General features: G+C 36.1%; 1 protein-coding gene and 1 long non-coding RNA gene across 3 annotated transcripts in view; one reads left to right on the top strand and one right to left on the bottom strand.

Moving 5' to 3' along the window:
* The window catches only part of slc6a9 (solute carrier family 6 member 9), a 61,857-nt gene extending 55,776 nt beyond the window's left edge, over positions 1-6,081 (bottom strand). The window contains exons 1-2 of one of the 2 annotated variants that reach the window (XM_062993902.1): positions 6,031-6,081; positions 1,741-1,825 (exon numbers count right to left, since the gene is read on the bottom strand). The gene's annotated coding sequence lies outside the window, so the exon portion shown is untranslated. Of the gene's footprint in view, positions 1-1,740; positions 1,839-6,030 lie in introns of those variants that run through there. The other variant, XM_062993903.1, reaches the window with a different exon arrangement.
* Positions 1-14,684, top strand: part of LOC134312177 (uncharacterized) — a 121,428-nt gene that overhangs the window by 61,727 nt on the left and 45,017 nt on the right. The gene's annotated exons all lie outside the window — the stretch shown is intronic.

Here is a 14,684-nt window from a genome sequence, read left to right as displayed (position 1 = left end):
CAAACGACACAAATATATCAGCTAAATATATCAGCTGCTGGACAGCGGCACACAAATGAAGTCATGAAACAAACGAAAACACATGGTCAGAAAGAAAAGTGCCTGCAAATATAAGCAGCTTACATGAATCATGCACAGAAGTGAGTCCTGACTCAAATTTCGAGCAAAGAAATGGTACAAAACTAGGTTAAAGGCCAACACTTACCATGGCTAGCCTTTGCAAACCCTGTTTTTCCAGCAGTGAAAAAGCAGAAGCAGGTTTTCAAAACTCGTGTCTGTAAGTCAGTTTGGCGACCATTCCCTCTCCTCTAGCCCCTCTTTTATGTACACAAGGCGGTTGCAACACACCAAAAATGCTTCTCTTTGCTGAGCAACTTCAAGGGATGATTACGTATGGAAAAATACAAGGCTCTTGGTCTCTGCTCTGGTTACCCCTAATGAACCCAAAGCCAAAAGGTTAACAAAGCTACGCTGCATCTGCATGAGCTGCCCCGTTCTCTAGGAAAAAGTTTGAAAAGGACCTGAAGAGCAACTTCGTTTTCATAAATAGTAATAGAAATAGTCTGAATAACATGCTATTGAAATGCAATCTGTAAAAGCCGGCGGAAAAAAGCATCTGAATCATATTCATTTAGAATGCCATGGACAAGCAATTGACAAGCAAATGACATTGACATTGGTTGGCGCAATGGTCTAGCTACTGAGATCTCAAGCTTTATATCCCGAGTCTTGGTATCAGCACTCTTCTATCAGTCAACCGGGTGCCTAGACAGACATGGCTGGTTACACCTGAGGGTGAGAGGGCCAAAGGGATTCCTGATTACTGCTGCAATTGCAGCCTCTGCTGGCTGGTTCAAGGCGCCTGCGCAGACACGAAAAATGATGTAGATCTATCTCATGAGCAAATGTTGAAATCTTGAACATATATGTTTCCTTCTTTACCTCCTAATTGATCTAAAGACTATAAGCAATAATAACATGATAAATTAATGTATTCATCTAATTTTTATGTTTTGATTTCCCTAGTATTACTGGGCAAGATGCAGTAAAACACACCAGAAAAGACGCCAGTCCATTGTCGCACCTTGGCCACCGCTTCCCAAGGAGTAGCCAATCATGTCTGTATGTAGACACCTGTCAACAGCACCTCTGGGGATTCGAACCCTAGATCCCAGTGCTATTGGATTAGTGTAACTTACCGCTGAATGACTGAACAATAATTTGCACTAGAAATGTCAGTCACTGTACTAAAGTAAACCCAGATTAATTCAACCATGACAGTAAAAACAAAAATAACCATGATAATAATTATTTCACAATATAGATTTGCACATGTGAATCAAGTGCAAGTTAATACAAAAATTGCTATTAAATGAGAAAGTCTGGCATTTCAAATGCTGGAATAATGGGCCAATATAAAAATGTAAATATCATGCAATTCCTTAGCTGTTGCAATTTTATCTTTATCTGCCAATTAATACAGAATATTGAATTTAAAAAAAAAAATTTTAATTAGAAAACCAACTAATAGGAACAATGGCGTGATATGCCTAATTAATTAGCCATTTTACTGCAGAATGAGACTGTAAGCAAACGTATCATCAAATGACTGAAAGCTATTAGTATCTCCTATAGACTGTTCAACGTTTCATGATATAGACTTCGATTTTGGTAAATCTGTTGTAATAAGATGAACCAGACAGCAAAATGATGCAACTTGCTGCAATATTATCAGCTTACGAGCAGGTGTTTGCTTGCTTAGATGATTGTGGACTCCACAGAATCTATAATGTTTCCAACACAGGAATCAGTACTGAATCTCCGCCTAAACAACAACAAAAAAAAACAACAGACGTTATGTATTTAAAGGAAGAAGAATGTTGTTCTGTTGTTTACCACTGCTAAAAACATAAAGAGCTAGTGAGCTAAGCTCCATGATTCAATTGAACATGTGATACTCCATACAGTTTAAGGGATTCACTGGGAACAGCTTGCTTCATCACTGCTTGATTACAGGGGGTAACGCATGACAGAACATCATTCAGCATAACAAACAAATTCCTGGTTTGCACCCATGCAAGAATGTGAATATCGAAAATATGACCATCTAATCCCATGGAGCCCAGTGTAGTGACAAAGGACTTGTGAATAGTCTAGACAGGAAATGCGATTTTTGGATTTTCTGTCAAATGAGGCTCACAGTGCCCAGTGATATAAGAAATACAAATACTTGTGGAGCAAATGATGTTGAAGGAATTTTTACGTGAACCTACAATGTATGGATAAAAATATTAAGACACCTCTTGTATTTTTAATTTATGTGTTTCAGCCACAACAACTGCCAATAAATTGTAATAAATCAATTATATAAAGAAAATTTTGCAGCTGTCATTTAGGAAAGGCCCTTTCCAGACCTGTTCCAGCATGACTGCACCCTTGTGCATGAAGCAAGGTCTATAATTACACATAGAATTGCCCTGACCACAGCCCAACTGAACAGCTTTAGAATGAACTGGAACGTCAACTGAGGCTTGCTTTACCAACATCAGTGCCCAGAAATACAAATGCTTTTTGTACCGAATGGGTACAAATTCCCACAGACATAACTGTGAGAACAGTGGCTGTAGTTACAGCTGAAAAGATCTCATAGAGGTCAGTCTATTTTATTACCATTTGTTTTTGAAATGGGATGTCCAACAAGCTCATGGTCAGGTGTCCAGATACTTTGGACCATATAGAAGCATTACGTAGCCCTGGAGTATTGATAGGAACACCCTAATTCAATATGGAAATACAAAGTGGGGCCAATTCTGGCCTAAAATGCTAGATTTAGAAATATTACATTTGATTTGAAATATTCTGATATGATTTACTGCCATTCTTAAACCCTGTAAATGTGTGATTTCAACTGACTATCTCACTCAAACACTTTGAAGGTCCTGTTATGAGCTTTCTGTTTTGTTTAACATGCTTGCAGCAAATCACTGTTTTTATGCAAGACTGTCAGCATCAGATTAAAATTAGGATTGAATGATGCTTTAACAAAAAAAGTGTATTTGTCCCAGAATTTCATCAGCCTTGAGATTTTAAACCAAAAAAGGTGCCAAATAAAGAACATTATGGAGAGAAACCCGGTTTCAAAGCTCTAGCACAAAATAAATTTAATGTCAATGAGAAGACATGTGGCAATAAACCTTGTCAGAATGATAGAATCATGCACAGACATTTGATTTTCTTTAAAGCCCACGGCATTGCCTAAGAATGTAGGACTGAAACCAGAAAATCTGCAGTATTACTCTAAATGGAGCTTTCCTGATAAATAACGTCCTGATAAATTAGTCGTACCACTAATGAATGGTGCAGTTATGTTTACCACCTGACTAAATACATTTCTAGAAATCAATAATTTGTATGTAGAAATGATATTACAAATTACTATTGGATGCAGTTGATATATTGTTTCAGCTTTGCATATTTAAGTCTTGACTTGCATTTGTAGATGCAGAGATCAACTGTGTTTATTGACAATGGCTTTCTGAAGTATTCCCAAATCCATGCATTACAGAAGTATGTTGGTTTTTAATGCAGTGCTGTTTAACTGACTGAAGGTTACAATATTGGTTTACGGCCTTGCCTTTTACACACAGAGATAAAAAAAACAACAACAACAACAACAAAGTTGATAAGGTAAAACACTAAGTGTGTTTGCTTTGGGTTGTTTTCAGTGTAATACTTTAAATTGGGCAGTTTTAAAATCCCTGCTTTCTGTATCCAATGTAGTCACATTCAACCACCCGATTTTCATTTCCTTTACTGCTACTGACCTCCACTCCTGACCGAGGAGGGTCGCGACTAACGCACTACCAGAGTTTAACTAGAGTTCATTGATGCATACAATGACTTGCTTTTACCTTCACAAATTTGCCAAACATAATGTGTAAAATAATAATAAAAAAATACAATTTAGGTAAATCATTTCATTAGATGTTCTATTTGTGGCTCTATATCCTCACCTTTTTAAAACCCCTTGTCATATTGCACAAAATGGAGTGACAAAGTATGTAGAGGTCAGGAGAAACGTCCATAACTGACCTCTTCTCTGTTTTTGACATTTATTTTCACACTTGTTCTGACCTGCTTGGGTATTACATACCTCAATGCCTCCTCTTGGCCTTGGGCCATGGGGGGGGGGGTTAATTCACTGACCACTAACATCACTAAGTACTTAGTACTTCTTTCTTTCAGGCCAAAGATTTTTTTTTTAAATCTTAAATCTTACATTAATAATCTAAGGTGCTGCTCCAGCTGCATATATTTTTTGCAGACCAGTTTTTGGTTGATCTTGGTTTACAGCTGACTTTTAATAGTATCTTAATAGCTGCGGTCAAACTAAATCACTAGGTGTGATAATAATACGCACTAACAAGGAATTAGAAGTCTATGCCATGGAACTTTCTACCCCATCAAGATGTTATTGTATATTTTTGACCCAGCATATTTTCAATAATAACAAATATATTAGAAGTTCAAATCATGAATGTTATTTTTGAAAGAAGTTTGTGTTCCAATTATTCTGTCACACAAAAAAAGCTGTTTGAGAAAACTGCCATAAAATACAAGTCGCAAACAAGTACTATATGTACAATCTAGAATCTGTCCCAAGGTTTTTTCTTTTTCCAAGTAGAGGCAACCTACAGTTTTTGTCATGTAGCTCAAGGTAATGTAATTATTGTTTTTCTGAAGTGTGCATTGGGAAAACTGTCAACACATGATGTAATTCAAGTTGCAAGAAGGAGTAGCTCATGTCATCCATATCCCTAACCCCACTGATTGGGTTCAACAGCAGTCTACAAACTGTTGTTGCAGCTGAGATAAAAGAAATGTGAAATAGACTGATTTTTGAGTTCAAAGCTCAGTTATGCTATTGTCAAGCCGGGCACCTAGACAGACATAGCTACACCTACAAGTGAGAGGCTGTGAGAGTGAGACTATAAGCAACAATTATATGATAGATTCATTTATTCATCTACCGCCACTTTGTCACGGCCTGTCCAATTTCCATGGTATAACTGGGCCCACGGGCCAGTGATAGCTCAGTGGTTAAGGTACTGGACTAGTAAACAGAAGGTTGCCGGTTCAAGCCCCGCCACCACCAAGTTGCCACTGTTGGGTCCCTGAGCAAGGCCCTTAACCCTCAATTGCTCATTGTGTAAGTCACTTTGGATAAAAGCGTCTGCTAAATGCTGAAAATGTAAATGTAAATGTAACTGGGCAAAATGCAGTAAAACACACCGGACCGGACGCCAATCCATTGCAGCGCCTCTGCAACCTGTAGAAAGCACCTATGGGGATTCGAACCCGAGATCCCAGCACTAGTGGATAAGCATAATGTACAGCTGCATGAATGAACATGAATTAGACCTAGAGATTTTTGTCAGTGCTAAAGTAAACCCAGATCAATTCAACCAAGACAGTTAAAACATAGTAAAATAGTAATAATATTTTATTTCACAATATAGGTTTGCACACATGGATTCATGTTAAGTAAACCCTGGCATCCATGTAAACCTCCCATGCAAGTTATGTGCTAACATTTGGCTTAAGTAAATTCGCCCCCTTTCTGTCGATTTTAGGACTGCAAGCAATTCGCCACGTGCTTCTAAACCTTTACGACAGAGATGTGTGGGTTTTTTTGGTTAGTAACTTGGCAAAAGTCCGATTTTACCGAAAAAAAGATCCAGTTTCACCATAATTTCACCAAACGCCACAAAACGTCTGTTTGTCAATACTGTGACGTCACCAACCGACAGTTAAAAAATAAATATATATAATATTCCGTTATGAATAGATATTCAAAAGTATGACTAATTCACGGTTAAACATGATTTTTAGTGGTATATGTTGTGTTATAAACTAATTCGTTCAACATTATACATAAGCCACATTAGCATATTTAAAAAGTCTTTTTTTTAAACTTTCGACGGAACAAAACTACAACTGTTAAATATTATTGTTGTTTATTAGTCTTACCATAATTCGGTCCTTTTGTTTCAAACTGTTGAATTAAGGTTTTCCTTGTGAAGTTTTAAAACGCGTAAACTTTGTAGCACCAAATTCTTCTCAGAATTAAAACTCGACAACCGCTTTTTTGTTGTTGAAAAAGAATATTTAAATTAGCGGCGTGCACGCGCAGCCCCTCCTCCTCGAGACGCTTGGATCAGTGCACGTGAAGAGGAGTTGCTGCTTTGGATTAGGACTAGTTTCGATTCTGTCGAATTACCTGTTTAAACAACTTGAGAGTAGGTAGGGCCAGAGCCGTAGATAGAGAGAGTTGCGACACTCCTTGATCTCGCCGCTACGCGGTCACGTGGTTCATGTAACCCTCAATAGTTCCAAACAAACCCGGCGCTGTCATGTTCTCAAATGGGACAGGCAGCAGTAAATGAAATATTAAACGGCAAATAATAAACATTTGTACAATTTCTGGGTATTTTCAACTGCGTTTACATTTACTGCATCTGCTTTAATGTCAATTTGGTATATAAAGTGGAAGATTGATGTTTATAATGACTTGTTAATAGGTCGTTCTTGTTAACACACAGTACATTATATTAGCATACATTACATAATGCGATATCCTTAAGTAGTAGAGACAATATACAGTATAGACATTAAAGTTTTTTATGTTTTGATTTTTGCATAAACTAATCTCCCTTCACTTTCCTGAGGATTCATAATAATAATCATTTTTGCTAAACACTAAGTCATGTGCTGGATTCATAAGGTTTACCTGCACTGAATGAACAGATTGATAAACACATTACCGTACCAAAAACATTATAGTGCAGGTACATGAAAAAGCATTCATTCATCTCTTATTTCATGAGTGATTAATAATTGATTCCTACATGTAATACATTAATGAATTCATTATGAATATGCACTAGTTCATTTTGTCTAATGTAAGTGGTGGACAAGGTAGACAAACCATGTAGTTGAGTTAAAGTAGAGATATCCAAGGTAACATATTACTCCAGTAAAAGTAGTAGTAAAAGTAAAAATACTCTTTACCTCCACTAAAGTACTAAACTAAATTTACCTTCAAATGTACTTAAGTATGAAAGTAAAAGTATAATGATTTATTGTGGTTCTAATGTTTTATGATCATTTCTGTAACAAGAATCTTGATTAATCAACTCATTTTAGGTGAAAAGACTCGTGTGTCATTAATTAAGCTTAACTGACTAAGCTAAATTGGGTTATACCTATTAATTAAGATAAACATGTAACATTTAGTGCTGAGCAAATGCTAAACAATAACAGTATTAAGTATATTAATGACATTAAATTCATAATTTTTTTAAAACAAAGCAACATACAGCTAAAAATGTTTGATAAGTAGTGGAAATGAATGGGGCTCTATGGGTTGTTTGGAACTATACAGAGCTCCACAACCCGGAAGCTGGGCAGAAAAAATGTCCCGCCCCCTTTCCAACGGTTCCCTATGGGAGTGTCGCCACTCTGTTCTCTCTACCGCTCTGGGTAGGGCTGGGCGGTATGACCAAATATTTGTATCAAATCACTTTTATTGTCACGTCACATTAACACACGTGTGAAAGGTGAGTGAAAATCTTGGGTGCATAGTCCCTCACAGTTTTAACACACATTAAATACAAAACACACATTTACTTACATATAACTAGCACCATCTGTTCAACATATACATGTTTGTTTGTTTTGTTTTGTTTTGTTTGCATGTTTGTATTAGGATTTTAACGTCATGTTTTACACTTTGGTTACATTCATGACAGGACAGGCAGTGTACATCACACAAGATTCATCAGTTCACGAGGTTATATCGAACACAGTCATGGACAATTTTAGTGTCTCCAATTCACCTCACTTGCATGTCTTTGGACTGTGGGAGGAAACCGGAGCGCCCGGAGGAAACCCATGCGGACACAGGGAGAACATGCAAACTCCACACAGAAAACATACACATGTAAAGATATGAATGTACAGATGTACAACATTATAGTATAGCCTATCACGGTAATTTGTAAGATTCTGACGGTTTCACGGTATATCACGGTATGTCTGTGACTGATTTTATTGTCATAAGTACATATAATATAAAAAGTTTTAATATCACCATTTATATAGTGAAGGTTTCGAGTACTATAAGCTTTGCTTGGCCCCACAAAATGACACACTATATGATGGTAGTACACATGAAACTGTTGCAATAAATAAATTTTTTATTGTTTATTTAATGTTTAAGTATTGTACAATTACCCTTAGCTCTTCCTTTAACAAATAAAATGACGTTTGCAAACTCCACTGTACAACTTGACCACTGGTCTGTTGAAGAAAAGTGGACGACTTTATATATCTCTGCTTCCAACTGACCTGAAGTATTTTCACCCCATAAGACATACCTGGCGTCCACTGATAGATAGATAGATTCAACTTTATTATCATTGCTCAGTACAGGTACAAGGCAACGAAATGCAGTTAGCATCTACCAGAAGTGCAGATAGTAGCACTGTGCAAAAAACCCCAGAGAATATCAGTAAACATATATCTATGATTAATATGAATATAAATATATAGTTATAACTATAGCTATTTGCATATATGTAATTATATCTATATACATAGTACTATATACATAATAGCAATAATAACAATAAAAGCTTCTTTCTTGACTGTCTATAGAGGAATATTATATGATTTGCTGCCTACTGAAGACTACAGCTGTTGTATTAACTATGCTATGGTATGGCAGTATTTGAAAAGTAATCAAAGACGGTATATCGAATGTATCGTCATACAGCCCAGCCCTACTTGAGAGGAGGCATTATTGACTGCAACAGTGAATTTCTTTTCTTCGGAAGTGTTCGTACAGGACAATATAAACACAATAAACATGTCTAAAAATAAATGTTAAACTGGTGTCTTTCAATAGACATTTACATTTGCTGCATTTGACACACGCTTGTATCCAAACTGACTTACAACTGACTTAAACGAATTAAGGGTTAAGAGCTTTGCTCAAGGCCCAACAGTGGCAACTTGGCAGTGGTTAAAAGTGGTTAAACTGGCTTGAACTGGCAACTTTCTCATGACTACTCCAGCACCTAAACCACAGAGCCACCACTGTCCTATAGTCTAGTTTATTCTTCATCATCAGATAAAGGTGTCTCAGATGTTTTTAGTGTTAAAATGTTTAATGGTATATGGCTTTTTGGTCATAGCTGATCTCTGAGTAAAATATGCAGTATGCTGAGAAAAAACAGGACCAATTACATCACCCAGTCTGCATCATGCATGGGAAGAAATCAGCTCCCAAGAATTTGAGCTGTGGCATGAAGTGGAAGCTTGTTAATAGGTTTTTTTCCTTGCTTAAGACATACAAGTGTGTATTTGGTCCAGTTTCTCTTCCCTTTTCTAAAATATTGCATTACACAGTTTTGCATTTTTGCAGATATTTTTTTGCAATATTGCATGGTTCAAGATGCTTGATGCTTCACAATGATGCTTCACTCTTAAAATATAAGGTATAACTTTAGGGGCATTGCCAATGCTGCACCCAGTGATCTTCTCTGAGGTGGCAGTAAAGATTTTTAATAAAAATACTGGTTGTAAATAAATGATCTCTAATATAAAACAGTGCAAACTATGTATAAAACTTTACAAATACAGAATTAAAAATACATTTTGCTCATTCATTTTAAACATATTTCAACAATTTATATTGTAAAACATTTAAAATCCAGCCCACAAATATCCAACACCTACAAACCCCATTTCTGGAAAAGCTGGGCCATTTTAAGTACCAAGATTTATGATGTTTTCACTGAACAGCTTTATTGTATTTTGCAAATATAATAAATTTAATATTTGGTATCTACAATACACACACAACACACACATACAAAAATTGGGACAGAGGCATGTTTACCACTGTGTTACATCATCTTTCCTTATACTTTTTAAGCACTTGGAAACCACGGATACAAATGTTTGAATATTTTTTTTATTTATTTCAGCTACCTAACAGTCTGTACCTGTACCTTCACACATTTGCAAGTCACCCATGCTGTGAACACTGATGCACCTCCATATCATGACAGGCTTTTGCATATTTTACAAATAAAGGGCCCAGAACAGGTTGTGCTGCCCCTCCAGCAAATCATTTTAAACTAATATAGTACTATTTGTACTTTTCTTAGTCAAATAAGGGTTTAAGGAGACTTAACAAATGAATGCTTCTCTTTTTTATTGCATTTTTCTCTCAATGTCCCAATTTTTTTGAAAATGAGGTTTGTATAAATCGGGCAAGAGGACATCTTAATGCTAGTTTTTTTGGGTTTGTCACAATACAATTGTCTAAAAACATAACTGTAAAATCTCATATATGCCCTTTAATTTATAAATGGAATAACTATTTCTATTAATTACATAATTAAAAGAATGATAAATTAACTCATTTTAAACCTCTTGTACCTTGTATTTATACTCAATGGTAGAATAGCGCCCTCTTTTGTGTGCTACTTTAAACAGCTGACTACACTCAACCCTCAAACCTTGTCTACCTTCATATTTGGCAATTTAAGATGTTATAGTGTTATGAAATAGGTCCACAGACTAGGTCTTAAATGAAATGTAAAATCTAAGAAATACCGTAATTAATACTAGTGTAGTTACCATTTAGCCACACGCTAGCTACTCGTCACCCTGACCACACAGCGCCCATCAAGCCAGAGATAAGAAGACACACATGCTTCCGCTGACACATGTTTAGCCAGTCAGTGCCTCTTTCCAGACTGAAGGTCATGTTACATTGTTAGGTAGATCAACGTGCTTCCATAAACAAGCTCGCTAAGACCTGAGAATGACTAATGTGACATTAAATAATAGGAAAGAATGACATGCCATCACTGACACACAGAGAGCAGGGTCAGGCTTCTCCTTCTGTCTTCCAGCCACAGTTAACCATGACATTGGTAAAAGCTGAACGCTCAATCTATGAAACATGAAGCAAATTCATTGGAGCTTAAACTTTTACAGAATTTACAGTTCATATATAGATATCTCCATTAAAATATGCAGTATGCTGAGAAAAAACAGGACCAATTACATCACCCAGTCTGCATCATGCATGGGAAGAAATCAGCTCCCAAGAATTTGAGCTGTGGCATGAAGTGGAAGCTTGTTAATAGGTTTTTTTCCTTGCTTAAGACATACAAGTGTGTATTTGGTCCAGTTTCTCTTCCCTTTTCTAAAATATTGCATTACACAGTTTTGCATTTTTGCAGATATTTTTTTTGCAATATTGCATGGTTCAAGATGCTTGATGCTTCACAATGATGCTTCACTCTTAAAATATAAGGTATAACTTTAGGGGCATTGCCAATGCTGCACCCAGTGATCTTCTCTGAGGTGGCAGTAAAGATTTTTAATAAAAATACTGGTTGTATTAATAAATTATCTCTAATATAAAACAGTGCAAACTATGTATAAAACGTTACAAATACAGAATTAAAAATACATTTTGCTCATTCATTTTAAACATATTTCAACAATTTATATTGTAAAACATTTAAAATCCAGCCCACAAATATCCAACACCTACAAACCCCATTTCTGGAAAAGCTGGGCCATTTTAAGTACCAAGATTTATGATGTTTTCACTGAACAGCTTTATTGTATTTTGCAAATATAATAAATTTAATATTTGGTATCTACAATACACACACAACACACACATACAAAAATTGGGACAGAGGCATGTTTACCACTGTGTTACATCATCTTTCCTTATACTTTTTAAGCACTTGGAAAACACGGATACTAATTTTTGCATATTGTTTTTATTTATTTCAGCTACCTAACAGTCTGTACCTGTACCTTCACACATTTGCAAGTCACCCATGCTGTGAACACTGATGCACCTCCATATCATGACAGGCTTTTGCATATTTTACAAATAAAGGGCCCAGAACAGGTTGTGCTGCCCCTCCAGCAAATCATTTTAAACTAATATAGTACTATTTGTACTTTTCTTAGTCAAATAAGGGTTTAAGGAGACTTAACAAATGAATGCTTCTCTTTTTTATTGCATTTTTCTCTCAATGTCCCAATTTTTTTGAAAATGAGGTTTGTATAAATCGGGCAAGAGGACATCTTAATGCTAGTTTTTTTGGGTTTGTCACAATACAATTGTCTAAAAACATAACTGTAAAATCTCATATATGCCCTTTAATTTATAAATGGAATAACTATTTCTATTAATTATATAATTAAAAGAATGATAAATTAACTCATTATAAAACGGATAGTTCCGGTCCTAAAATCTGATTGGCTGAGCCGCGTTCGAAGCCGTTGTAAAATCCCCGATAAACGCACACTTATGACCACCTCACATCATTCCATATTAATACGCCACTGAATAGAAAAAATTTATGTTATTTTCGCCCTCATGTTGCCTAGCAACACTGTTAATCGAACTATTTTGCGTCGCGGAAGAATGCTTTATTGTAAGTTTATACACAATAAATACATTTATGAATTAAACATTGTTGTATTTATTATATTTTATGTTGACCGCCGTTTTATAAAAGCAATAAGCCACTCGAGACCGTGCATTACTGTTACGATTTTAGCACGGGGAAAGAAGTTTTAGGCACTCCGCTTCGCGTTGTGCCAAAAACGTCATCCCCGTGCTAAAATCACAGTAACGTACGGCCTCTCGTGGCTTATTGCTTTAATATGCCCTTTAATTTATAAATGGAATAACTATTTCTATTAATTATATAATTAAAAGAATGATAAATTAACTCATTATAAAACGGATAGTTCCGGTCCTAAAATCTGATTGGCTGAGCCGCGTTCGAAGCCGTTGTAAAATCCCCGATAAACGCACACCTATGACCACCTCACATCATTCCATATTAATACGCCACTGAATAGAGAAAGTTAATGTTATTTTCGCCCTCACGTTGCCTAGCAACACTGTTAATCGGATTACCTTGCGTCGCGGAAGAATGCTTTATTGTAAATTTATACACAATAAATACATTTATGATTAAACATTGTTGTATTTATTATATGTTATGTTGACCGCCCTTTTTTAAAAGCAATAAGCCACTCGAGACCGTACATTACTGTTACGATTTTAGCACGGGGAAAGAAGTTTTTTTCAAAAACGTCATCCCCGTGCTAAAATCACAGTAACGTACGGCCTCTCGTGGCTTATTGCTTTATTTTAAACCTCTTGTACCTTGTATTTATACTCAATGGTAGAATAGCGCCCTCTTTTGTGTGCTACTTTAAACAGCTGACTACACTCAACCCTCAAACCTTGTCTACCTTCATATTTGGCAATTTAAGATGTTATAGTGTTATGAAATAGGTCTTAAATGAAATGTAAAATCTAAGAAATACCGTAATTAATACTAGTGTAGTTACCATTTAGCCACACGCTAGCTACTCGTCACCCTGACCACACAGCGCCCATCAAGCCAGAGATAAGAAGACACACATGCTTCCGCTGACACATGTTTAGCCAGTCAGTGCCTCTTTCCAGACTGAAGGTCATGTTACATTGTTAGGTAGATCAACGTGCTTCCATAAACAAGCTCGCTAAGACCTGAGAATGACTAATGTGACATTAAATAATAGGAAAGAATGACATGCCATCACTGACACACAGAGAGCAGGGTCAGGCTTCTCCTTCTGTCTTCCAGCCACAGTTAACCATGACATTGGTAAAAGCTGAACGCTCAATCTATGAAACATGAAGCAAATTTATTGGAGCTCAAAATTTACAGAATTTACAGTTCATATATAGATATCTCCATTAAAACTGCTATATGTATACATAATATAATATACAACAATAGCACATTATTAATGTGTTATTGTTTTATTATATGTGTTATATATAAATATTTATACAACAGGTAGTTCCGACCTTACAATCTGATTGTAACATCAAGTTTTTGCTTGAGAGGGAGTGTGTTATCGCGAATAACATCACGGCTGTGATTTGGTCGCAGGCACGAGAACACGAACTCCCTCTCGCCAGTGTGGTTTGCTTAAATATAGATAACAAACATGATGTCAATGCAGCAGATTTTGGTCCAAATAAGCAGAATTGACTGAGAACAAAAACTTAAATTATGTGCTTGACCTACTGCTCCACGAGGCTAAAAGACATACTAACGAGCGCAACACAAAAAGTCCTACACCTGATCATGAACTGTGTCAAAAAGGGTTACATCCAGCAGGGCAATGGTAGAAAGTTGCTGATTTAAGCCCAACCACCACCAAGTTTCCACTGTGGGCCTTTGAGTAAGGCTCTTAACCCTTGATTTTCTTGCACTGTAATTAGGTGTCTGCTAAATGTAAATATAAACCAGCGTATATTTCCATCATTTATAACATCTGTAAACCAGAAAAATCCAAATATATTATAAATCACACATGAAACCTTCAGAAACCTTGCAAACATGATTTGCCATTTTGATAGTATTGGACAGAAGAATGCACAATGTGATACCAGGGTAATTTAAAAAGTTAGTCTTTGCAAGCTGCCTACTTTCATTCTGTAATATTCTAACCAAGACATCACTGGAGCATCAAAAGAACATCATTCTTCTTTATTATACATATTTACG

Source organism: Trichomycterus rosablanca, chromosome 4 (assembly GCF_030014385.1).
Source record: "Trichomycterus rosablanca isolate fTriRos1 chromosome 4, fTriRos1.hap1, whole genome shotgun sequence".
NCBI classification, from domain to species: domain Eukaryota; kingdom Metazoa; phylum Chordata; class Actinopteri; order Siluriformes; family Trichomycteridae; genus Trichomycterus; species Trichomycterus rosablanca.
Note: the sequence above shows the minus strand (reverse complement) of the source record. Positions and strands in the feature narration are given on the sequence as shown.